Below are 24,168 nucleotides of genomic sequence, written 5' to 3'. Positions count from 1 at the left end.
ATTTCGAAATTTAAGCTTCTCTTTGCCAAGCTTGTGTTCAAGTTTTGTATACAAGCAGTTATTTTTATAGCGTTAAGTTTCTCAACCATTCTGCGATTTCGGTTGAAGCGTTAAACTATTTCTCATTATCAATCGAGTTCATCTTATATAAATTAGAAATTAATCTTACGCACTCAAAATTTACTCTAGAATAGTTGTCAATTTTTCAGGCGAAACAACATAACATGGAATTTCATCTGAGCTTGCATGCCACAAGATCAGAGCATACCAATTAAAGTTTCAAATCGTTTTATGGCACTTTTTGTCTTGCTGTCTAGCAACAACCTACCTCTAGCATGCTACGCGTAGGACTGAAACGTTAGTTATAATTTCGCTTCTATTTAACCGCTTACGTTCGGGACGAAAGAAACCAAGTACAGTATTGTGTAGTGAACAATAGAACGACCTCGAAATGAGTGAACTAAACGAACAAAAGATACCGCCGACGTGAAAGAATACAATTGTTGTTGACTTCAGGCAGTGGAAAATTCGTCCTTCGATACGAGAACTTGAAGGTTTGCTTAAGGAGCAAATGCATCTTGACATTAAACGTGTGCATTTACTTCAATGCAATAAGACGAATAATGTTGTTTACATCAAGTTTTATAAAGAGTTGGATGCAATTCAATTCGCAAAAGACAATAACAATGTGCATTATGTGGAGAACGAGAACATTAAGTACAACATTCCAGTATATATGGAAGATAGTGCTATAGAAGTGCGTGTGTATGATCTTCCCTCAAGCGTCACCGATTCATATATTCGCAAAACTATATCCCAATACGGAGAGATTCTCTCTATGGAAAAAGAAAAGTGGAAGAATTTTTTCCCCGGTATTCTAAATGGCGTACGTTTATTACGCATACACTTGAAGAAGCCTATACCTTCTTATGTGATTTTCGGTCAAGATACAAGAATTCCGTGCAAATCACTTATTACCTATGACAATCAGATGACCACATGTCAATATTGCCAAAAAGCTGTTCACTACGGTAAGCCATGTGATAAACTGGACAAGGAGACAACTACACCAAAGGACAACGGTGCTTCCTTCACACCAACCCCAACCAACCCCAGTACACCTGTAACAGCCACCAACAACAATGAAGCATCCCCTTCAACGAAACCATTAGTATCCCCTATAAAACAAAGTACACCAGCTGCAGTTAACAGCTTACCATCCAACCAACCAGCAACTGCAAACAATGTACAACAAGGCGCATCTACAGAAACTAGCAACGAAATCAACAACAATACCACGGCAATGGATGACGAGACGAACCACAAACAAACTGCCCCTCAATCCTCGCAGGAGGGAAATGGAAGCTCCTCTCCCCCTAGAAAAAGGTCGAAAACGAGATCCAATACAAACAATTTTTAGCTAAAAACTCAGCTCAATCGGCTACGTAAAGCTTGTACGAAAATAGGCCTGAATAAAAATATCTTTTATAAAAAAAAACAATTTACTTTCACTTTATTTGGAATCAATTTCGAATTTCCATTCCTAGACGCTAAATTTTATCGGTTTCGATAAAATTACCTTTCCGGCGAAATGACGCCGACTCCCATATGAAGGTACTGAGATTAACATAAAACTAATGAACAAAACATCTAAGTTTGGAAAACATGTTCTACCTCAAAGAACCAAAGGATTGAAATATGTTAGTATTAACTGCTTCTTCTTCTTTACTGCTGCGTGAGACAGAAAAGAAATCCTTGGAAGAAATTTTTCGACTAAAATTTCATGTTCAACATGTCATAAAAAGAAAAACTTCTGCTACAGCAAACTGAAGTCTGCTTGGCGCTATTAAGATATTGGTCCGATGTGCGAGGAAATAACCAAAAAATAAAACGAACTTTTCCGACTGCAATGAAAAATGTTGAACAGATGCACGCACATGTCAAAGGAAAAGTTGTACCGCGACGTAAATACGTACAACAATGAAACAAAAGCAGAAACATTTCCGTAATGAAAAACTGTTTAACAAAATTGCTGCTAGTTGGAGCTTGCGTCAGCACTTCCAAATCCCTGCGAGCCATTATCGGATTTATATATTCAGTCGCGGATTCTGACACGATTGACCTACATCACGTTGGGATCGCTACGAATCCGAGCCGATATGTTATTTATGGAAATTGCCAAATAGGCGCCAGAATAGAAGTTGTTCTTTATTTCTTCTTTGTTTCGCTTGAAGCTCTGATCGCACGCATCACCGAGAGTGTGTTGTTCTGACAGGACACCGGCAAGTGTTTTGTGGCCAACAAAGCTATTTTGCTGTTCTAAGAATTTTTTTGCTCTATTTTTTCGACATCCCATGCAAGATGTTCCGAATTAGTTTGTTTAATCGATGTCTAGAGTGTTTTTTTGTTGTTGTTGTTGTTGTATGTGTAGTTTTTTTTCCGTATGGCTTCGGTAGATACCAATTCGACGAATCAAACTTAATTAATTCTGGTTTCACATGGAACCTAACCTAGCACGGTCACAGAACCAATTCAGATTATGTTGGATATTTCTTTTGGAACTATCTCGAATAGAAAAAAAAACCTCAGGATAAATGTGGGTGCTTCTTGTTTATTGCATCCCTACAGGAAGAAAAGTTTTCGTTTTATTCGATAATAAAGGGTATAACCTTGCGGTCACGGGTTGATCTTTTGAAACGGAGAAATGTTTTTTTTACCTTGTACGAGAGGGTATGGAATTCACAAGAGGATGCCCTCTGACCCGAACTTACTGAATTTTTTATTTCACTTTCGGGAACAAATATTGAGTTAAGCCTTCGTGTTATCATTTGATTGAAGCCTAACAAGAACTGCTTAGTTACGAACGCAAATACGATCTGCCAACGTCATGGAAAATTGAAAAAAAAAAAACTCCACGTGTCTTAGTCAACCTCTTGTAATAAACTGAGTACTTTTTAACATGAACTACAATGGACGGCTTGCAGAGTTTTAGAATTTAGTTCCAAATTTCGGTTTTTATATTTGGGTTCAAAGTTCAGTTCCAGAATCCAAATGAAGAATTCCGTTTCACCAGTCGGTTCTAGCTTTTGAAAATCAGCCTTTCTCGAGATTTATTCAAATTAGGAGTCGTATAATGCGGCACACGAGCCATACGAAGCTCTTTGGATGCAAAGCTGAGTCTCATTAGCACTATACGAAAATATTATTTATTGTACAAAAAGTCCTTAAAATCGATCTAAATCGATAAACACGAATTAGACACAATTTTTATCACTCAACCATATACATTCCTTAAAGAAATGAAGACTCAATTGTACGAGCTACTCCTTCACAAAAAATACAATGGTAATTGGTAAACAAATTTTCGTCGATCTGACAAAATCTACCAACAGGGTAAACTCTAACAGATTATTAATTTAATCGAAAATTAAAAGAGTGTTTAATATCTATATATGGGGCATTCCACGCAAAACCGCCACCCAAAAGACTGAGCGGAAACATATATTGGAGAAGCTGAATGAATAAAAACTAACAGAAAAGATGATTTTTAGTAAAAAGATAGGCTCAGAGACAAGATTCGAACCTGCGTTTTTATGCATTCCGTGCATACGCGATTACCATTTTGCCACTCTGAATCTTGTTATACTCACTCTAAAACGGAGAAACGTTTTAGAGTGACTATAACAAGGTTCAGAGTGGCGAAATGGTATCGCGTATGCACGGAATGCATAAAAACGCAGGTTCGAGTCCTGTCTCTGAGCCCATCTTTTTCCAATGAATCATCTTTTCTGTTAGTTTTTCATTCATTTGTCTTCTCCAATATATGTTTCCGTTCAGTCATTGCAAAAACCTTTTAAACTCACGTTAGCAAACATTCAAAAACATTCGTTGCGTCGCACAGTGGTCCAAAACTGGAAAAAGACTGTCAAAAGTCTGTACTGACTTTCACTGATTTTTAAGAGCTAGCGTGTCTTCGAAGAAGTTTTACAAGATTATACCACGCTTTTTTGAAAGTGGCACCTTAATTTTTGTTAAGGGGGTAGCACCAATTTCGAATAAAAATATATTTTTTCACAAAAGAAACATTTTTCTATATCGTTTTGAAGAAGAAAACATTTGAAGTATTTTTGCTGAAGATATAAATAATGTAAAAAAAAATATTTTTTGAGATATATTCGCTTTATTTTAAAAACAGTATTTTTGGATTTATCTACGTAGAATCTATCTCTATTACCTAAGTATCTAACTACAAAGTGCGCGTAAACACGCATAAACATGCTCATGCTTGCACGCGCAACTTTAGCAAATTGTTGTGATTCTATTTTGTTTACTTTTTGACAAACAATATTATAAAAAATCTAAGTGGAACTCGATGCAATTTTATTAGGCCTTTCCAAAGTGAGCTTCAAATATTGAAAATCCGAAAAGTTATCAGAAGTTCAGCACATATTAAAAAAAAATGGAAAAATGTTTTCCAAACAAAATATAAAAAAAGTATTGTAAAAGTACAAACCTATACGAAGACATTTCATTTTTAAACGTGTAAATAAATTGAGCTATTGCGAAGCAACACGATTTTTAAGACGATATGTTGATCGTGCGACACTCACTTAGAGATGTGCGAAGCAGCTCATACCGGTGAGCAGCTCCGAACCGATCAGCTCACTAAAGGGAATCGATTCAATGTATCAGCTCATTTAGATTGATCTGAATCTAATTCGTTTTGTGCGCCGTTTTTCTTTCATATGCATGATCGAAATCATTGATACGCAAAGAGCAATGCTATGCGAACTAACTTGTCTGCGAATTATTATTATTATGTCATATTTGAGAATATCTGCAAAAGTGGCATCCCTGAATGTACCTTAGCCTACTGAGTGAGAGGTAAGATTTCTTATTGACAATTGCTCATTAAATCTGCTAAGGACTGAGGACAGAGGGTCGCGTGTTGAGTTTTAAATCGACCACGTGGCTCTCTTAATTCTCTTTGCGCATCGTATTTCTCTTTTACTCTCTCGTAAATGAGCAAACTGTACCGGTTTGCCAGCATACATTTTATTATTTTGATGAGAACTTTTATCACATAAATCTATCGTATGGGTTGGACATTACATGGATTCCAATGAACAATGAAAAAATATTCAACTTTCACAAAGATTGAATGCGAAACAAAAAAATGTGTTTATATACAACGAAACGTCTGTGACTTTTTTATCACGATAACATATACGTTTTTATGTACTAATCGCATCTAAACTAAATTATCTAAACCGTGTCACGGTAGATTTATGATACAAGCCTTCAAAGCCGAGATATTCGATGAACAAGTAGAGGTATGCATTTCCGAGCGTTCCAATTTTCAGCAGTTCTTCAGTCAGAAAAAAATACAACACGACCGCAAAACTCAATAAATCATTCTGAAAATTTCACAGAATATTCTCAACTTAATTTCGGAGACATTGTCAGGTGGGTTTTTTCTATATTCTGCACCGTTTCCAAGAAAATTTAATTTGAAACGGGAAAATAGCAAAAAACCTACCACTTTACGGTACTGTCCTCAGCCCCTAAAGAAGGATAGATACACATTTGCAAGAACGAACAAAAGCTCATGTACACATTTCTTCTCATTTATAACTCGCTCTTCAAGAGCTGAAGATCCGTTCAGCTCGTAGCTTGTTTCCACTAACCAGCAGGGATGCCTGCCATTTTTTTCAAAAATCTGTGATCAAGCCAAAAACCTGTCTGTGCAAAATCTGTGCACGTTTCCCCCTTTTCATAATGAATGATCGGAATTTGGTAAGCAAAAAATAAAAAGGTCTCACTATTTCCTACCGCTGTGTAATTTTTGGTGCTAAACTGTGATCAATTTCAAAAATCTGTGATCGATTTCAGAACTTATGTAAATCTGTGACCATTTTCAGAAATCTGTGAAAATCTGTGCAATTTTTTAAATCTGTGCAAAAGCTTGAAAATCTGTGAAACACAGATTAATCTGGAAACCTGGCATGCCTGCTTACCAGTGCGGTGTACTGGTGAGCTGCGGTTCTTTAAAAAGAGCTGTGGAGCTTAAAATTAACTCAGAAGCGAGTTGCCCATCTCTACGCTCACTGCAAAAGTGAGTTAGAGAAATTCATGGTTTCAGCATGGCAATAGTACTCAGGATATTCTCATTGGAAAATAAATCAGATTAGAAATATATCTATCTATCTATCTATCTATCTATCTATCTATCTATCTATCTATCTATATACATAAAAATGCAGAGATCATTCTTTTTAATCGTATCACGTAAGAACGGATGGACGGATTTACATGATTCTTTTTTTGTTTGATCAGTTTTTACCCCCACCGGGTTCGTACATCAAAAAAATTAGGAAAACTTTCAGGAAAAGTGGGAAAAATCTATAAAGTTGTTTTGTATGGAGAATGGAATATTCCACTGAAAATGTCGCCATTGATTGCTAGATCTACGATTGATGTGCTTGGCCGTCGAAAGAAAGAATCTTTTGGCGCGCAACGAGTTGTTTTGTGTGAAGTTTTCGCATGCATACTAGATTGATGTTATTCGTCATTCCGAGCCACGTGCATAATTGGGTATCATCATTATTGCTTACTAATGTCGTTTTCGCTTGAGAAAACTGAAACTGATCCAGGATAGTTTCATGAAACACTTTTTAACAAAACGGTGTTGGTTTCGCACTTAGCAACGAGGATCTGAACAAACCTGATATAAAAACCAGGTTTGAAACTGATTCGATTTTTAGTTCAACAATGTTGCTAGTTTTACTATAAGTATTGTAAAAGTTTGCTGCATTAAGTTGCATATTTCGCTTCGGTACAAGGTTTCCTAGGTAAAAATAGGTAAAATGAATTATAACTTTTCTAGAAAATAATAAACCTATGCATTACCTTCTACAAAACTATGGGATTTTATATTTTCTACAATTATTCCAAACAAAATATGTAAAAAAATAACTTGAAACAAGTTATGATTAGAAAACAAGTTTTAAGGGGGTTGTCATAATTCAATAACTAAAACTAACTTTTAAAAGGCCTAAAAACTAACTTTGAAAAGGCCTAAATTTTTGTTGACTTCAGACAATTCAAAATTCGACCTTAGATACGTGAACTTGAAGTGTTGCTTAAGGAGCAAATGCATCTTGACATTAAACGTGTGCATTTACTTCAATGCAATAAGACAAATAATGTCTTTTTTTATATCATTTATTTTACCCTGGCTTTAACCATTTTGGTCGTTCACCGGGTAGAAGTTATAAAATTTAACCGTTTTGGCTTACAGAGTTTTGTGCTTTTAATGTTTGTTTTGTTTTTCTATTCCGTTGTGGCCGCGGGAGTCATCTCAAGGGGGTCCAGCCCCCTTGCGGATGGCCCGCAGGTTTTCTTTCTTGGTATACAAATAATGTTGTTTACGTCCAGTTTTGTAAAGAGTTGGATGCAATTCAATTCGCAAAAGACAATAACAATGTGCAATATGTGGAGCACGAGAGCATTAAGTACAACATTCCAGTATATATGGAAGATAGTGCTATAGAAGTGCGTGTGCATGATCTTCCCTCAAGCGTCATCGATCCTTATATTCGCAAAACTATGTCCCAATACGGAGAAATTCTTTCTATCGAAAAAGAAAAGTGGAAGAACCTTCTCCCCGGTATTCTAAATGGCGTACGTACACGAACAAAGTGCCCCTCAATCATCGTAGGAGGGAAATGGAAGCTCCTCTCCCCCTAGAAAAAGAATGACAACGAGATCCAATACAAAAAAAATTATTTAAAAAAATCGGCTGAATCGGCCACGTAAAGCTTGTACGCAAATAGGCAGGAATAAAAATATATTTTAAATAAAAAAAATTCAGCAATCAATCATGTGTCTCCATTAAACTTCTATAAAAAGGAGCTTCAATGGAAACGCATGGTTAATTTTTTTGTGAATTCGAAAAAATATGAAACCGAACCATTAACACAACATCAAAATTTATTTTTCTCCGTTAAAAAACTACAAAAAAGTGTTTTGTGATTCGAATTATCCCTTAATACTAAAAAAATCAGAGCGATTCCAAACTATGAGGTGTGAGGAATATATCAAATAAAATATGGATTCTATTTGAGGGCAGATTTTACATGTCTACCCGGCTCTAGCCTTTATAAAGTTTACAGTTGATTGTCATTGGTTATCGAAATTTACCGTACGACTTGAAATGTATTTTAAAAACCCTATTTTAATCCACCTAATGGTGTAATGATTCTTTTCTCATATCAATCATACTATCATATATAATACTGTGGTACTCTTCAATCTTTTTTTTTCGATTCTTGTAGGAATAATCGCTTCAATTTTCCAAGTTGATGTTGATTTCGATTTTTTTTAAGTTTTTTGTTTCGCCCCTTTAGGTGATGGTAAAAAAATCAAACACACTGCACCCTATAATTTCGGAACCGGAGGTTGGGTCCGGATAAAATTCAGGAATGTCGGTTGGGACCACAGGATCTTTGATTTGAATTTAAGTTTTTGAAAATCTCTCAAACCATCGCTGAGAAAAGTGAGTGAAATCCATTTGGGAAAATATAACCACTATTTCCGGTGCCTCCGGAATCGGACACCGGGAACCATGATAGCCGGAATCAGTTTTTTTTTGCCATCTACTGATAAAGACTTTCGGATGGAGTAGTTTTGAGGCCCATTTAGAAAATTTTTCAAGTGTTTGTTTCGTCTCGTTAAGTGATGGTATAAAATTTACATAACACACTTTCCCCTTTAACACTATAATTGAAATAATAAACTTTACCCTATGATTCCGAAACTGGAAGTTGGATTCAGATGAAATTCAGATATTTTGTATGTAGTCATAAGACCTTTAATTCAAATCTATGTTTGTTAAAATCGGTCACGCCATCTTTGAGAAAATTAGTACACATATTTTCTTTTTTGTGCAACAAACCGTTCTTAATCTACCTAGTGGTGTGATAATGCCTTTCTCTTTCTTCAAAACAGTCTCATAAAAACATTTTTTATCTTTTTATTATTTTATTGTGACACTAATTGGGGCTCATTTTTGACATCAATTGATTCAGATTGAATAGAGTAGTTCGCAAAAGTATTCTTCAGTGTTTATATCGCATAGTAGGCATCATTTCTCCAACCAAGCGTAGATCCACTGGGTCCTGCTTTCATGTCGTAAAAGGCGACAATTGATGGAGTTTCTTTTTTCCTTTCAGTTATCAGATATTTTCAATGTTTCACTTCTGATTACTCTATTTTACTAAATTATCTCTTCATTCAACCTATCAATTTCCGCGTAGCTTCGGAGAAAAGTTTTATTTCGAATGTTTTCTTTTTCTATGTTATTGATTGTCTTCCAGGATTATAAATTGAATGATAAAAATCAACTATTGCGCAAATCCGTTGATATTTCAAATAATTAAAAAAATAAAATTCATCTAGGATCTCTCTGTACAATTTCAGCTAATCCCGATCAGTAACGGAGTAGCAACCAGGGATGGTCGCTCAAGCTCAAGCTCAAGAAAAAATATCAAAATTTTTCTAAGTCACAGAAAGTCGATTTTTCAAAAAAAAAAATTTTCTTAGATAACACTAAATCTCGACGTTTGATGCAATTTTAAGATTTTTGGCATCAAAAAAAGCGGGTGAGTTATGTCAGAGACATAACTGGATGTCGTGAATACGAAAAAACTGACACGCTCCCATCACTTTTCCGAGTATCAGTTAGTATATTGATTGTATGAATTGTGCAAGCTTTCCTCTTTTTCACTAATAGAGTTTGATTAATACAATAAAGTACAGATTAGTTACATTAAACAGCTACTATTCTACAACTATAAATTTCAAACTTGAAACAATTCCTTTTTAATTTGCTAATATAGGAGGCTAGGCACGACAAAATTTTATTGAAGCTATGAAGTTCGAAGATTTCTGATTCTTCTCGAAATTTCAGTACGAGAATGGCCTGGTTTGCAATGGCCTGGTCTGAAATGTATCTACGATCTTCGGTATGCCAGAGTGATTCTAATAATAATAATGATAGTAATAATAATAATACAGATTAACCTGTATATATGGCAACCCTGGCATATTTTCACACGACCTCATACTAGTATAAAGATGTGTTCAACATTCGCTTTCGCATTGCCGTTCGTACTTGAATGTGTTAGTGACGGTACAAATCTGTCATCTTTTCGGAGCCATCGTGCTGACGATGTCTCGTACGTTCAGAGTAGCTGCTTTAACTTAAATGACGCTATTTCTCATTTTTTTTGCATAAATATCTGTTTATTAATCTTATTTTTGTGTATTACATCAACATTTTACAGTACAAGTGTTTTGACCCTTTGGCCTTTCATCTTTGTTGTTCATACGATTCGTTATTAATATTAGGTGTTTTAGTTACTCTTGTTTTACATACTAATGTTTAATCATAATATTTATTTTAATTATTTATAAAATGTCTACCTACTTATAACTATCCCTAACCTAATACGTACAAATTTTGAATTATTTGTATTTCAGAGATTGAGCACCTCTCTTCAAATTTCGTGCAGTATTGTTCGAATTTTTGTTCTAGTATATCCAGTGAGGCAATCTCATGTACTTCACTAGTCCTTGTCCAAGGGGGTAGATTTAGAATCATCTTTAAGATCTTACTTTGAATGCGTTGAAGCCTAAGTTTGTGTGTTCGTGCACAACCCCGCCAAACAGGGACTGCGTATTCAATTGCGAGGTAGATGATTTGTTTATAGACAGCCATCTGATTCTTCAGGCACAGTTTAGATGTTCTACAAATCAGCGGATACAGAGACCTGATGAGTATGCTGCATTTTTGAACGATTTTGTCAACATGTGACCTGAATATCAGATGTCTGTCAAAGGTGAGTCCTAGATAGATAACTTCATCGGACCATTGAATGACCTCATCACCGAATCGTATTCTGCATTCGTTTGATGGAACAAGTTTTGGAGATCTTGAATGTGGAAACAAGATGACCTGAGTTTTTGCTGCATTGATCACAATTTTCCAGCTTGTAAAATATTCCGTTAAAGCGTCCAGACCTGTCTGTAGTTTATTCTTCAGAGCATTAATGACACGACCTTTGTAAAGAATGGCAGTATCATCAGCAAATTGTGACAGAACACCACCACCTGGAAGAGGTGGGATGTCTGATGTAAAAATGTTGTATAGAATGGGACCTAGGATACTTCCCTGGGGTACACCAGCAGGAATAGTAAATCTTTCTGAAAGTGCATTATTCAGAGAGACCTGGAATGCTCTATCTGCAAGATAATTTTTGATAATTTTAATAAGATACATGGGAAAATTATACCGATGCAGTTTGAACACCAGTCCATCGTGCCACACATTATCGAATGCCTTTTCAATATCCAATATTGCCATGGCAGTCGTTTTGGACACTGATTTGTTTTGCTGGATAACGTTGTTAACCCTTGTGAGTTGGTGGATGGTGGATCTTCCTTTTCGGAACCCAAACTGTTCTTCCAGAAATATATCCTGTTCATCTGCGAAAGCAAGAATTCGCCTTTGTATTGACTTTTCAAACAGCTTGGATAGGGCAGAGAGTAAGCTGATGGGCCGATAGCTCTTGGAAAGGGAAGGATCTTTCCCCGGTTTCAAAACTGGGATAACTTTAGCTAACTTCCACATTGAAGGGAAGTAACCAAGTTCCCAGCACCTGTTAAAAATTTTAGCTAAGAAGACAAATGAGCGAATACTCAAATGTTTCAGCTCAATGTTGAATGTGTTGTCGAAACCGGGGGCCTTCATATTTTTGGATTTTTTCACAAAAGCCATCAGCTCATTCGCAGTGACTCTACTTTCCTCAGGAACCAAGCTGTCTGATTGGTCAACCTCAGCTACGCTATCAGCAACGGCTCTTTCATATGGACTAACAATGTTAAGTCCTAAATTGTGAGAACACACAAACTGCTGGCCTAGCGCATTTGCCTTCTCTACTGGTGTGATTAAAGGTATTCCTTCAGCTGCGTCCTGGGGTGACATCAGAGGAGGAATAGGCTTCGGTTTTTTCTTAAGCACCTTCGTTAAGGACCAGAAGGGCTTTGAATGTGGGAGAATTTCTCGAAGCTTTTGCTGGAAGTTCCTGTTGCGAATCTCAGATATCCTTTCCTGGATTATCCTAGCTAAGTTGTTATAAGAAGTCTTCTTATCTAGGATGCCAGTTCATTGATACTGCCTCCGGTAGATATTTCGAAGTCGGATGAGTTTCTTGGTGACACTGTCGATTTGAAGAGAGGAACTCGGCATATGTTGTACTGGAACCGTCCTATCACGAGCGACTGTGATTGAATGCTGGAAGGAAGATAGGGCAGCATCGATTTCCATCGGGGAATGAAGTGGCAAATCGATATTAATAAGTTGGTCGGCGATTTGTTGAAATTGGACCCAATCGGTGCAATAATAGTTCCTCCGAGGTTGAATAGGCACTGTTTCTGGTGAAGATCCCAACGTCAATATTACTGGAAAGTGGTCGGAAGAGAGCTCGTTGAAAACAACCGGAGAGCTGTCTATGGCGATGTTGCTGATGAATATATCCAAAATGGAATGAACTCCCGATCTGGAAAGTCGCGTTGGTTGATCCGGAGCGAAGATGTTGTATTGTCCAGCTTCGTAATCTTCGGCAAGTACGAATCCGTTTCGATTCTGTCTTCTGTTTCCCCACAGCTCATGCCGTGCGTTCAGGTCCCCAGCAATGATGAATTTGTTCTGTCGTCGAGTGAGCATAGCCAGATCTCGCTTCAATGATGCACACGTACCATCTCGAAGATTGGTTTGTTTGGGGCAGTACGCTGCAATGATGATGATGGGTCCCATCGTCGTTGTAATCTCAATTCCGATGGCTTCTATGAGTTGCAATTTAAAGGCTGACAGAAGCCTGTGCTGAATGGATCGTTTAACGGCAATGGCAACTCCCCCTCCTCTGGTAGTTGTTCTGTCGAGCCTGTGAATCCTGTAATTGGAAATAAAAATAGAAATTTCTGGTTTAAGATGAGTTTCAGTTAAAATAGCAATATCGGCATTCTTCTCTTGAAGAAAGTCGGACAATTCAGCAGTTTTGCTCCTGAGTGAGCAAGCATTCCAATTTACTATAACCAACTCATTATATTGCATATTCGATGATGAATTTGCCTAAGGCGTTGATTTGATCTAACCGCGTTCTGCAGTTTCGTAGTTTTGTTGTCATTGTTTCAAAAATGACGATCAGTTGTTCAGCAGAGAATAAATCACCAGAGTCATCCTTTGCTTGTGGTTGATTATTGCCCCATCCAGGAGGGATTCTTGAGGAAGATTCTTTTTGAGATCCAGCGGCTGAAGTCTTTGGATTGCTGCGAGGAAGTGGCGGCAAATTCGGAATATCCCTCTTCGGTGGGAGCCGTGGGAAATTAACTTCATCCTTCTGTGGAACATTCTTGCGCGTTGATTGTTTACGGGACGCCTGTTGTCGAATTTTTGTGAACTCAGCACGTTTGGGACACGATTTGCTAGTAGATGGATGGTCGCCATCACAGTTCACACATTTTACAGCGATGTCATCTAGTAGGCAATCGTTGGTATTGTGTGGTTCGGCACATTTCCCGCACCGACTTTTCATGTGGCAATTCCTCGCTCCATGGCCGTAGTTCAAACAGTTCGTGCACTGTGTGACATCCCGATGTACCGGTTTATACTTTTGCCATTCGATGATTATGTGAAATAACGATTTAATCGTTTTCAGTTGACTCATGGTGATGGAGCCCTTCTCCAGATGAATCAGGTACAGTTGATCTCTAAACTTTTTGTCCGTATTATGTCGCTTCATTTTGAACACCATCAAAGGCTTTAGTCCAGCCTCCGACAGTGCCTGCTTTAGTTCGGCTTCCATCATGTCGGGTAGTCCTCGAAGTACAACCTTCATAGGTTTGTTGGCGGCAATATCGTGTGTGAAGTATTCCGCTTTTGTCTGCTTCAGATAGCATTCCACTCCTTTGTAGTGGTTCAAAGCCGGAACAGTTATTTTGTAGCCTTCAGTACATAAACGGATTGTTGCCTGTAGTCCTTTGCTGATCAGTGTGTTGAAATCCGAGCGTAGAGTTGGTGGGAAGCCCTTCAGGTAGAAAGGCGGCATTTTTTCCTTCTTCTGCAGTTCCTCTTCGACATCTACTGGCAGATCAGCATATTGGTTTTTACTCAGCAAACGGTCGTTTACCTGTACATCACTTGGCTTCAGACGCTTAGCATCCTTTGGATCCTTCTCGGATCTATGGCGGTTTTTACCCATAGCTTGGGTAGGTAGACAACTGCGAATAAAAAATAAAACAAAATCGAAATTAGTCGTAGTAGGTTATTCGTCTATCCACATCGAGTGTTAGATGACGAATTGACGCTATTTCTCACATCACATTTCATTTTATACCTTCTACTGGCAGCGGTGTACGGACAGCCCCTTTGTTAAAATACCTTTCCTGTTCGCAGAACGGGAAACAGTGAAACGATATAAAAGAGAGAGTTAGCAGAGCGGCAGCCAGTAATACTGAATTGGCTGTCGAGCTGTTAACAGCATCTTATGGAATTTTTACGCAGAAACACGCACACACGAGGAACAGTTAAGGGCAAGGCAAAGTCCCGCTCAAACCGTGCTGGTCTGAAGTTCCCAGTTGGCGGCAGAATCCATCGTTTGCCACGGAAGGGGAACTACGGCGAGCGTGTCGGTGCTGGTGCATCGGTCTATCTGGCGGCAGCGATGGAGTACTTGGTGGCCGAAGTATTGGAATTGGCCGGTAACGCTGCCCGTGACAACAAGAAAACGAAAATCATCCCTCGCCATCCGTAACGACATCCGTTGAAAACCCCGTCCTTTTCAGGACGACCACATCACTGTGATAAAGAAATATTTAGGATTGCTTCAAGTTTAGCCAGTTCTGATACGCCTGGAAAGTAGAATGCGTAAATCAAGTGGAAACATTTATTCTAACAATTTTTGTTTTCGGCCGCATACTAAAGTAATTACGACAAAAAATCCATATTGATCTGTATACTCTGTTTCGCACGGCATATTTGTATACTAGTATAGAGATGAGTTCAACATCATCACTTCCACTTTCGCATTACCGTTCGTAATTGAATGTGTTAGTGACGGTGCAAATTATTTTAACTCCCATCTTGATGAATCTGTTGGTAGGAAATATTAAGATCTGAGATGGTTCTCGTGTGTGTCTTGTTTCGGCAATGGGCCTTACTGGACTACCTTTCTACCGATTTTCGGTGTCATTGTGCTAACGTGTCTCGTGCATTCAGATCGGGAAACAGTGAGACGACAGGTCCTCGATGTTGCTCTCGTGTGTCTTGTTTCGGGAAGAGTTGCTCAGCAAATGGTAGGAAAAATGAACCATTCAACTTTTATATGGATGCTCTTGTATAGATGCAGACATCTCGCGTTCTGATTGGCTGGTGCTGTCATGGATTAAATCAAACAGGTTTTTCAATAGTGTACTATTGAAAAACTTCAATGTTGTTGCAATACACGTTCAAGTTGAAAATTTTCGATTCTATTGGTAGTTAGATTATATAAATCCTTCTACAGATCGCTGAGCTATGAGCTTTCAAAATACGAGAAAGGCAAACGCGCCTTATGAATTATCTTCTTTGATACTCGTTTATACCAAACATTTCAGAAAAGTTTAATTTTGAACTATTTGAGAATATGTCACACAACTGAAAGTTTTATCATAAAATTGTGATCATATTTCCGATGGCATGTAGCAAGAATTATATTGATTCATTAGATATAACAGGAGATATTCACGATCAAAAACTTATCACTCTCTCAGAGGGTAAATTTTGAAAAGGCGCCCCATAGTAAAATAAGTCGTATTCACGACAAAAAATTTCGGGAATTTCAAGCACTCCCCCGAAAATTTTCAAACTTTAACCGCTGGGCAGCACCCCTTACTCATGTTCGATTTAGCTCAAATTTTGCATGAGGATTTTTTTCGAGATGCTTAAACTTCTGAACAATAGCGCTTTACGAAATTAGAGGTGATCCCAAAATATTGGCACATACATTAGAGCGGTAAAAAACAACGTGTTTTGTCGGTTACGTCACTTATACCAACATATCTCCGGAACCAAAAGTCACAGCCATTTGATATTCGAACTTGATCAATGGTCCAATAGTAGCTTTAAAACGAGTCTAAGCTTGTTAAAATCGGTTCAGCCCCCTCTGAGAAACTTGCGCGGTAAAAACTCAACGCGTTTTGTCGGTTATGTCAATTATTCCATTACTAGCTGACCCGTCGAACTTCGTCTCGACCAAATAAATGTATTCAAATTTATGTTTTCGGGCGGTAGAATTATCAAACGACTATGTGGTTAACGTTTCTCTTCATAATTTTACTGATTACTTAACCTACAATTCAGGCCCGTGCGCAGGAATCGTTCAAGAGAGGGTTGAAGGGATGATTCAAAAGTATGAGGGTTCAAGGGTTGGGAGGGTGTTCAAGGGGGGAGGGGTTCAAGGAAGGGAGTGGGTTTCAAACGGTGGGGGAGCCGCAAAAATTTTAACGAAAAATTAAGTTATTCATGGACTTAATGTTATTTTTGAAAGACAAAATTCAAATTAAAAAAGCAATATTTATATCGATTTATTAATTTTAGTTGTTTGACGTAAAGCCGCCATAACTAAGTTCAGTTTTGCAATGACTGAGCGGAAACATATATTGGAGAAGTCGAATGAATGAAAAACTAACAGAAAAGATGAATTTTTGGAAAAAGATACGCTCAGAGACAGGACTCGAACCTGCGTTCTTATGCGTTCCGTGCATACGTGCTACCATTTCGCCACTCTGAATCCTGTTTTAGTCACTCTAAAATTGTGTCTGATTATCTTTCAATGAGAACTTTCGAATTTCGAATATATCTGTAAATTGTTTTAGCTGTAACTTCTTCATTTTTCAAAAGGCACGGATGGGATAGCCATTAATCTGTAGGTTTTAATAAAAGTTTTAAAATAAAAATTATCAAAACAAATCGAAACCCTGATTTCTTTTTAATTTAATTTTTTCGGTTCATTTTGAAATAGAATTTTTTTTTCAGTGCATATTTTTTTAGAGTGATTGATTCCCTAAAACTTCTTCCTGTACGCCATTTTTGTACAATTAACGGTTTCCGAGTTACAACGATTTGAAAAAGGCAATTTTTGTGAAATGCAAAAATGCATCCACCCTTTTTAAAAATCAGTCGTGAGTCGGATTGACCTCTCCATCGGTTCAAAACTTATGGTTTGCCATACTGAAGCCATGTGCAAAGTTTCATCCAAATCGGAGACGGTCGATTCTGATTTTGTCACTTTTTCGTCTACTCATTCCTGGAATTGCTCCACTGGGAAAACTCCATCCTTTCCAGGAGACTTGTACGGAGCAAAACTCTTAACTGCCGTAACTACCCGAAAAAAAACTACTTCAAGCACAACTAACTCGATTCAGAGCATCTCAGTGAGGTGCTATTTAACTGAATCAATGTTTATTCAGCAGATCTCCGGCAAACAAAAACCAGTTCTGGTTTATAGATTAGTTTGATTTCAAAATTATCGAGTTGTTGAAATGTTCGGAAGAAAACGAAGGTTTTTTCAATTGCTACAAACTCTTGAGATTCTCGTTTGCTGAATATTTCATTGACTAAAAAGCAACTTTTTTTCGATTTAAGAAACAATTTACAGTTATCCAGATACATTTCTGTCTAACGTTAAACGCCACAATTTCGAACACTATTTCTGTAGAAAATCATGCACGGTTGGTTTCAATCCTGCTCCAATTATCACTAATTGTTTGTTACTCCTCTGTCCCTCGTCAAAGAAGCTGTCTAGGACAACGAAGAGAATCGAATTAGCACAGAAGTTTTTCAACTTCTGTTTCGGTTCGGTAGAGCAACAATTTCGAACCGAAAACCCTGAATAGTACACCTTAATTTTCCAGAACTAGTAAAAATCACACGACATACGAATGCCAAAATTGCCTGCACCAAAAAACTAACCATTTCATGAAGGGACGAACTTCACACCAGCATTGCCAGCACTATTCAATTTTTGTTGTCGCCTTCTATTCAGTGATAAAATATGATCCTCGTTGTGATCTTTTTATAATTTAATTAGATTTGAACTTTTCGTTGCTTTTCTCGTTCTGGCACTCAATTCACTACCAAAACACACGCTATCTTTTTCGTGATCTTCCACGGTTATAAATAGACAGTTATTTCACACGACTAGACACCGTTTCGGAACTTGTCACATGGCAAAACGGTTGCGGCCCTTCGAGAGTTCACCGTCGGATTCCATCACCGTTTTTAATTTTTTCGTCGATCAAAGAACTATGTATTACCTGCCCTGATCCTCTGCTGGCAGCCACTGCAGTCCCACGGTCACACTTTTGCAACAAGTTTCTAGTGTTGTCTTGTTTTCAGTTATTTTTTTTTTTCCTGGGATAAAACCCGTTTAATTTCCCGAATCACCTTCACTTTCAACCGAAAGGCAAACATTCGCCCGGGTATCACATCGCGATCACCACCGCCATCACCCCCAGCAGCTGCGATAATGGGCCCACCAACAGGGGAAAAAAAAGAAACACTACAACGGCATTCTACTGACGACCGTTTGATCTGCGTTTTGCGACACAGCAAAATCGTTGTCGTCGAAAAGTGGTGGTAAAAAACCGAAAATAACAATCATCACTTGTTTACACAAGTTTTCCCACCACACACAAACTCACATTCACATTCTCCTAGCATTGAACGAAATCTTCTTATTCTTGAAATTTGCTTTCCAAAAAAAAGATGCCAAATCTTCACTTGGAACCGACCCGAAGCCAAAGCCCTGACAGACGGCACGAGGATCGTCAGCCAAAACAAAACCACCGATCGTTAGTGGCGGGCCTAACCGACACACTCTAGCACGCCCAACCGTCCGGTATTCCAAGTTCCCCGAAGTCGTCGAAAGGTCAAATTCCACGCTGCCAAGCAGGGAAACGCGCGCGCGACCGTAAATCTTTCGCGCCCTCTGTTCGCACTCCAACGCAACCCAACGGGAGGTGGTGGTCTTATCGCACGACAGGCGCAAACTGAACTGAAGAATGCAACGCGGAACGACGGAGTCAGGACCTACCCGACCATGCGACATGTGCGACACTCGAAACTTCACTAGATTATACAATAATAATAAAACAGACACCAAGAGGCAGCCGCACACCAGGCGGATGAACGCACGGCTCCACTGAGTGACCGTGAAACCAGCTGCCGTGGGGCCAACGTGAGTTGGAGAGTTACCCACCCAAGTCAGCTGGTAGCAGCAGCAGCAGCAGCAGCATCCGTACGGCGACGAAAGACAACAACTTGTTGTTGCCGTGGAAGCCGGTCCCGCTGGTGCGCAGGTCGAGTTCCTCTCACGAAGACACTCAGTAGCGGTGTCCAGTGTGTCGGATTTTTAATGGAAAATTTATGTTTTTTTTTTGTGTATTGGTTGGAAAGTGGCGCGATTGAGAATTGAATGGAGCCAATTAGAGATCGTTTCGAATTGTGATACTACCAGATTCAGACAATAAGAATTCATTATGGGTTAGCTTCGGCTGGCGGACGTTGTAAACTTGCTATTCAATCGGAACATCTTGGTTTCTGTGTCAGAATCGCGAAATATCGAGAATGATTTTTGTTTCCATCTGTTTTCGCTTTCTAGGCATGTTTCTGGGCTTGAAAACAGGAAATCAGAAATTCAAAGCGGGGAAGTCTTATTCTTCTGGTTTGGTCTTCGACTGAAAAGTAGACGGCAAATCAGTTAGGGGCTGTCCATAAAAGACGTCACGCCGCTAGGGGGAGGGGGGTGTTTCATAAAACGTGACCTTTTGTGACAGGGGGAAGGGGGGGAGGTTTTTGGAATGTGACGTCCAATATTTTCAATGAGCACATTTTTGAAATACTTAATTATATTACTGCTTTGCCCTATTTCCTGAAAAAATCTCCACAATAAACATTTACATTCTATAGGAAAACGTGTATTTGTTAATGTAAAAGCTTCTTCTTGTAAATTCGGAAATGAGTGATGCAGGAAATCATTTCTTTTGTGATCAGCAAAAGTGCACGGAGGAGCGAGTAAATTAGCGAAATTAATAAATTTTGCCTAATATGAGTAAAAAAGACAAAGATGCCTTCAAAAGGTTTAACTTAAGTTATGCACTGACAATTTTTTCAGTAATTTGATTTTCTAGCATTGATAATAGTATAACATAAGAATTTCTCTTATCTGATTCTGATGCAGTTTATTCAATTGTACTCCATTTGAAAAAGGACGGGAGATCAACGATTTCAGACGTAGATCATGTCTTATCTTGATCATATTTGATTTTTCTCCACCAACATCAAAGCTTATCGAATCATCCAATGATTGAACTTACATAAATCAAGAATCATTTTAGCTCAAAATCACTACACATTGTGTGACGGAAGATCAGTACCGATATTGATCGATGTGATTTAAAATTCACTGATCAACTGATCATGAAAAGATTCTCCGGCAGTGATCTCGTTTTGATGAGGTTTTGGTCTTTATTTTCTTAGCCCTGTATGCTACACTAAGGAAATATTATTCTTTTCCTATAACAATAATATATCTGTGTACCCCTAGGAGGAATAAAACAGATGATTAAAATGTATCATCAATTCCAACCAAATACTTTTGTTAATTTATATAATTGATATTAATAAAATAATTCCGATGATTTTGTAGTTTTAGGGATATTTTTTAATCTAATAACAGCATGTAATAAATCGATTTTTCCCTCATATTTGTATGGTTTGTCATACATATTGAGAATGTATTAAGATGAATTTTATTTATTTTGAAATCGTGACATGTGACACAGGGGGGTGGGGGATCTTTGCTTCTGTGACAATTTGTGACAAAGGGGGGATGGGGAGTCAAAAATCGTCAAAAAAGCGTGACGTCTTTTATGGACAGCCCCTTACCCACAACTAGAGTAACACTTCTTCTGATTGCATCGAAGTTTTCAACGATTTATTCTGAGAAGAATTTCGAGGAAATTTCAGAGAATTGCTGAGTGATTCTGAAGTTTTTCAAGCATTAAGAAAATTATTCATCCAGTCAACCCATCAAAACCTAAAAAAAAACTTCAAAAAAATCTTTTACTCATTCCATGTTCGTTTTATTGCCATACTATTGTACATTTTTCTAAAAATTAAAAAATATAATAAAAAAAAGCCCATAAAGTTTTAAAAAGCACCTGTGAAATTTCATCCGGATCCGACATCCGGTTCCGCAATTACAGGGCGATGAGTGTCAAAGCTTTCTAGCCGCCATATAAAATGACGATACAAAGCCGGTACGCAACGGTACGTGCGGGCACGGAAGAAGAAAACACAACACACCTTTACAAACGATGCACACACCGAAGCTGATTACTTACTCACTTTTCTCAGATATAGCGTGACCGATTTTCACAAACTTAGGTTCACACAAAGGCCTTATGGTTTCATACAAAGCTTTAAAATTTCATCCGGATACAACTTTTGGTTCTGGAATTACGGGGTGAAGAATGTTAAAAATTTTCCATCGCCACTTTAAGCAGCGAAGCAAATATAATTCCGGCTATCCTGCCTCCCGATCTCCGATTCTGGAAGCACACAACATAGTGTTGAAATACTTCAAAATGAAACTCAGTCTATTTTCTCAGAGATGGTAAAGCGTTAAAAATTTTATACCGCCACCTAAAAAGACAAAGTAAAAGAAGAAAAAACTATTTTAACTAGGTTCAAGACTGTTCTAACTTGTGAGTCATATTTGTTGCTGGCCATACTGGAGGACCAGAAAAGTTGGTTATTCGCAAGGGGCAAATGACTCTAAACTCTAGACAATCTCATACTAATAAACTTATTTCATTCCAAAATAATCTTGTCTAATCTCATTTAATCCCAACTAGTCTAAATAAGTTTGGGTAATTTTAAGGGAATCCAACCTAGTTTTGCCTGATCTTGTTTGAAGTGTATTTGTCATTCGAGCTCGCAAACAGAGATGCCATTTATACAGACTTATCTGTATTATATACAGATTTTTACATGCTCATACAAAACAGACATCCAAGCTAGTACAAACTTTTCCAAAATTTTATTTTATTAGAGAATACAGATAAATACAGATTTTTTATACAAAGCAATACATATTTTCTATGAACATATCTGGTATCTCTGCTCGCAAAAAAGTGTACGACAAGTAAACAAAGAGATGACCTGCATCAGACCCTGTCAGCTTGGAGCGAAATCTATCTTCAGTTCAGCAACGCCATCGTACGGTATCACATTCAACATATCATTTCAATTGTATAGGTGATCAGTGCTGCTAATTTAGCGCGCACGAATTTGATATTTCCTTCCTCTACTTCTATGTACGAGATTCGATGCGGACTCGCCTGAGGGCACCATGCTCACAAAAAAGGATGTTGCCAATGATTTGTTTGGGAAATATGAGAGCTGGATATCTTGCTAATATGATGTGTTTGCCTGCGTTGAGCAGTTGCGAAAAGAAAGATAAAACAGAAAAGAAACAAATACTACGTTGACAGCTTCTTATGTCAAAATAATGCTTCCAGATCTCGGCTAAACTTTTCTAATTCTATTCTAATCCAGCAAGATCCCTGCTAAACCATTTTACTCCCGGTCAAACTTGTTTGAGTTCAGACAAAGTTAAGAGTGATTTGCCCCTTGGTTATTCGGCTATTTCGTCCCGCGGGATTAGATTTCGGAAGTATTGGAAATAGTGGTCAAAAACTGATGAAAGGATCTCACTCACTTTTCTTCAAGATGATCAAATCGATTTTCACAAACGATTACGATTAGGATTACAGTACTGTAGGGTGTTTTGATTCGTAGATTTTGCTTTCCTGTTTTTATTAAATGAGCAGTTGTTCATAGAACTCTACAGTTATATTCAGTGTTGGCGATAGCCAAAAATTTGACAGAAGCTGCTATACAGGGTTCGCCATGTAACCTTTTTTTAGACATGCAATAAAACACAAACGGTTCATCCGATTTCAAAATTTATTTTTTCATATCAAAGGACAATCCTTCCGGTTAATTGTGGAATATAATTTTATTCAAATGGCTGCCTCGGCTGGCTTTGCAGTACGCCATACGGTCGGTCCAGTTTTTCAGTACATTTTCGATTGTATGCAGCTTTATTTCAGCTATGGCTGCACGAATGTTGTCCTGCAAGGCTTAAATTGTCTCTGGCTTGTCCACTTAACACTTATCTTTGACAGCCCCCCAAGATAATATTCTAACAGCGTCAAATCACTGCTCCGAGGCGGCCAAAAAACATCCGAATTTCGACTGATAATTCGATCTTCGAAGACTGTGCGCAGAAGATCGATCGTAGCGTTGGCTGTGTGGCACGGAGCGCCGTCTTGTCGGAACCAAATGGTGTCCAAGTCTTCCTCTTCAAGTAACGGGAAGAACCAATCGCTAATCATGGCGCGGTAGCGCTCGCCATTGGACGTGGCGGCGGCTTCTGCCTCATTTTCGAAGGGCCAAATGATGCCGCCAGACCAAAATCCGCACCAAACCGTCACTCTCTGAGGATGCATCGGCTTCTCCATGATAACGTGCGGATTTTCCGTCCCCGAGATGCGACAATTTTGCTTATTAACCACCCGCCGAGATGAAAATGTGCCTCATCCGAGAAGATGATTTTTTGGCAAAAATCGGCGTCTTCTTCAAGCTGATTTTCAAAGTAAAACTGCACTATTTTCACGCGTTTCTCAAGCGTATACACAACCATTTTGAAGATTCAACTTGATGATTCTCATACTAGGTTGCAATATTTCAAAACCCTTGTGTGGAACATTCACAGACTTTTTTATAGACACAACTTATACAAAGGTTATATGCACATAGTTAGAATAAGCGATAATTTGTTGCTTCAGAGAGGATCCCCACAGCAGCGTGCTAACCTTTGATTCTCAGAAATGCCATCGAGAGAATTTCGCTCTCGCACTGGTTACGATTCTATGTTACAAGAGCCATGCCGGGGTTTTGTTGTTGCGATGATATCCGTCTCTCTTTGATGGCACTGATTC

The 24,168-nt window shown here is 38.2% G+C and overlaps 1 protein-coding gene across 2 annotated transcripts in view; it reads right to left on the bottom strand.

Annotated features, from left to right (window-relative positions):
* Window positions 1-18,968, bottom strand: part of LOC131427087 (FMRFamide receptor) — a 216,684-nt gene extending 197,716 nt beyond the window's left edge. The window contains exon 1 of one of the 2 annotated variants that reach the window (XM_058590007.1): window positions 18,415-18,968. The gene's annotated coding sequence lies outside the window, so the exon portion shown is untranslated. Of the gene's footprint in view, window positions 1-18,070; window positions 18,385-18,414 lie in introns of those variants that run through there. The other variant, XM_058590008.1, reaches the window with a different exon arrangement.
* Window positions 18,969-24,168: the final 5,200 nt, after the last annotated feature.

The sequence above is a fragment of the Malaya genurostris genome, chromosome 2 (assembly GCF_030247185.1).
Source record: "Malaya genurostris strain Urasoe2022 chromosome 2, Malgen_1.1, whole genome shotgun sequence".
In the NCBI taxonomy this organism is placed as follows: domain Eukaryota; kingdom Metazoa; phylum Arthropoda; class Insecta; order Diptera; family Culicidae; genus Malaya; species Malaya genurostris.
This window is presented reverse-complemented; position numbering and strand designations above follow the sequence as displayed.